This window comes from Saimiri boliviensis, chromosome Y (assembly GCF_048565385.1).
Source record: "Saimiri boliviensis isolate mSaiBol1 chromosome Y, mSaiBol1.pri, whole genome shotgun sequence".
Taxonomy (NCBI): Eukaryota; Metazoa; Chordata; class Mammalia; order Primates; family Cebidae; genus Saimiri; species Saimiri boliviensis.
The window spans coordinates 3153860-3158100 of record NC_133471.1 but is presented as its reverse complement, the minus strand read 5'-3'; positions in this window follow the sequence as shown (position 1 = coordinate 3158100).

Below are 4241 nucleotides of genomic sequence, written 5' to 3'. Positions count from 1 at the left end.
ATCCTGGAATTCAGATATTTTATGGTTCTAGAATACAGACATAGTACAATTCTGGAATTTAGACAGGCTTGGATTCTAGAATTCAAACTTTCTACTATTCTAGAATTCACACTTTTTAAAATTCTAAAATTCAGACATTTTATGATTTCACAATTCTAGAATTTAGACATTCTAAGATACTAGAATTCAGACATTTTATGATTGTAGAATTCACATATTCCAAGTTTCTAGAATTCAAATCGTTTTAATATTCTGAAATTCATACATTTTAAGACACTAAAATTCAGATATTCTATCATTCTTTCATGCATACACATTTTGATTCTAAAGTTCCTACATTCCAAGATCCTAGAATTCATACTATTTTATGATTCCAGAATCAAACATTCTAGGATTCTAGAATTCAGACATTTTATAATTCTACAATTCTAGAATTTCCACATTCTCATATTCTAGAATTTAAACATTTTATGATTCTAGAACTCATACATTCTAATATAATAGAAGTTGGATCTTTTTAAGGTTCTAGATTTCATACATTTTGGATTCTACAATTCAGACATTCTATAATTCTGACATTGATACACCTTATGATTCTAAAGTTCATACATTCTAGAATTCCAGAATTCATACTATTTTATGATTCCAGAATTCAGACCTTTTCTGATTCTAGAATTCAGACCTTCTAACATTCTAGAATTCAGCATTTTGGTATTATAGAATTCTGACTTTCTACAATTTTAGAATTCACACATTTTATGACTCTAAAATTCAAAGATTTTATTACTCTACAATTCTACAATTTGGACATCCTCATATAATAGAAATCAGACATTTTATGTTTCTAGAAATTCATACATTCTAAAATTCCCAAATTCAGATCTTCTTTAAGACTCTATAATGCATATATTCTAGGATTCTAGAATTCATATTATATATATAGGATTCTAGAATTCATACATTCTAAGATTCTGCAATAGAGACTATTTAGGATTCTAGAATTCATAACATCTAAAATTTTAGAACACATACATTCTAGGATTCTCGAATACAGACATTTTATGATTCTAGAATTCAGACATACTACAATTCTGGAATTCAGACATGCTTGAATTCTAGAATTCACACTTTCTGCAATTCTAAAATTAATACATTTTAAAATTCTAAAATTCAGACATTTTATGATTCTACAATTCTAGAATTTAAACATCCTAAGATACTAGGATTCAGACATTTTATGATTCTAGAATTCATACAATCTAGGATTCTAGATTTCATATTATTTTATGATTTTATAATTCAAACATTCTGGGATTCCAGATTTCTGACATTTTATGATTCTAGAAGTAAGACATACTAAAATTCTAAAATTCAGACATTGTTGGATTCTAGGATTCAGTCTTTCTACAATTCTAGAATTTACACATTTTAAGATTCTAAAATTCAAACATTATATAATTCTACAATTCTAGAATTTGGACATCCTCACATATTAGAAAATAGATATTTTATGATTCTAGAAATTCATACATTCAAGGATTCTCGTATTTAGACCATTTTTAGGATTCTAGAATTCATATATTTTATGATTCTGGATCTAATACATTTTATGATTATAGAATTCAGATCTTTTTAGAGATCTAGAAATCATACACTCTAGGATTTTATAATTCATACATTCTAGAATTCTGGAATTCAGACTTTTTATTATTCTAGAATTTATGCATTATAGCATTCCAGAGTTCACACATTTTAGGACTCTAGAATTCCGACATTTGTTGATACTAGAATTCAGTCATTCTAAAATTCTAGAATTCAGACATCACTGGATTCTAAAATTAAGACTTTCTACAATTCTGGAACTCACATATTTTAGGGTTCTAGAATTTATACATTTTATAATTCTAGAATTTTATAAGATGGACATCCCCATATTCCAGAATTCAGATATTTTATGATTCTAGAATTCACACACACCAGGATTATAGAATTCAGACCTAAGATTCTAGAATTCATAAATTTTAGGATTCTAGAATTCAGACATTCTATCATTCTTGCATTCATACATCTTATGATTCTAAAGTTCATATATTCTTGTATTCTAGAATTGATACTATTTTATGATTCCAGAATTCAAACATTCTAGGATTCTAGAATTCATACTACTTTATGATTCTAGAATTCAGGCATTCTAAAATTCTAGAATTCCGATATTTTGGATTCTAGAATTCAGACTTTCTAAAATTCTAGAATTCACAAATTTTAGGATTCTAAAATGCAAACATTTTATGATTCTACAATTCTAGAATTTGGACATCCTCAGATACTAGAAATCAGATATTTGATGATTCTAGAAATTCATACATCAAAGATTCTCCAATACAGAACTTTTTTAGGATTCTAGAATGCATATATTCTAGGATTCCAGAATTCATATATATTAGGATTCTAGAATTTATACATTCAAGGATTATAGAATTCTGATATTTTTTGGATCTAGAATCTACAATTCTAAAATTTAGACATTCTCAGATTCTAGAATATAAACATTTTATGATTCTAGAGTTCACACATTCTAGCATTATAGAATTCAGACCTCTTTAGGATTCTAGAATTCATACATTCTCAGATTCTGGAATTTAGACATTTTTAAGAGTCTAGAATTCATGCATTCTATTTTAGAAGGCATACTTTCTAGGATTCTATAATTCAGACATTTTATGGTTCTAGAATTCAGACATACTAGAATTCTGGAATTCAGACCTGCTTGAGTTCTAGAATACAGACTTTCTGCAATTCTAAAATTTACACATTTAAAATTTATAAAATTCAGACATTTTATGTTTCTACAATTCTAGAATTTAAACATCCTAAGATACTAGAATTCAAATATTTTATGAATCTAGAATTCATACATTCTAGGTTTCTAGAATTCAGACATTTTATGAATCTACAATTCTAGAATTTGAATCTCATAAGATACTAGAATTCAGTCATTTTATGATTCTAGAATTCACACATTCTAGGATTAGAGAATTCAGACCTTTTTAATATTCTAGAATTCATACATTTTAGGATTCTAAAATTCAGACATTCAATCATTCTTGCATGCATACACCTTAGGATTCTATATTATAATTCTATATTATAATTCTATAATGTCCAATAATTTGGACATTCTCATATTCTAGAATTTAAACATTTTAAGATTTCAGAATTCACACATTTTAAGATTATAGAATTCAGACCTTTTTAAGATTCTAGAATTCATACAATTTAGGATTCTAAAATTTAGACATTCTATTTTTCTTGCTTTCATACACTTTATGATTCTAAAGTTCATACATTCCAGTATTCTAGAATTCATACTATTTCATGATTAAAGAATTCAAACATTTTTGGATTCTAGAATACATAGATTTTATGATCCTAGCATTCAGACATTCTAAAATTCTAGAATTCATTCATAGTGGAATTCTAGAATTCAGACTTTATACAATTCTGGAATTCACACATTTTAGGATTCTAAAATTCAAACATTTGCTGTTTTACAGTTCTAGAATGTGGACATCCTCAAATACTAGAAATCAGAAATTTTGTTATTCTAGAAGTTTATTCAATCTAGGATTCTCAAGTTGAGACCTCTTTTCTGGGTTCTAGAATGTATATTTTCTAGGATTCTAGAATTCATACTTTCTTGAATTATAGAATTAAGACCTTTTTTTAAAATTGTACAATTCATACACTTCAGGATTCTGAAATTAAGTCTGTTTTAGAATTCTACAATTCATACATTCTAAATTCTGGAATTTAGACCGTTTTGAGATTCTAGAATTTATACACTCTAAAATTCTGAAACTCAAATATTCTAGGATTCTAGAACTCAGATATTTTATTTTTCTAGAATACAGACATACTACAATTTTGGAATTCAAACATGCTTGGATTCTATAATTCAGACTTTCTACTATTCTAGAATTCACACGTTTTGAAATTCTAAAATTCAGACATTATATGACTCGAGAATTCTAGAATTTTAACATCTTAAGGTACTAGAATACAGACGTTTTATGATTCTACAATTCATACAATCTGTGTTTCTAGAATTCAGACATTTTATGCTTCTACAATTCTAGAATTTGGACATTCTCAGATTCTAGAATTTAAACATGTTATGATTCTAGAATTCATACATTTTAGGATTCTCAAATTCAGACATTTTGTAGGATTCTAGAAATCAT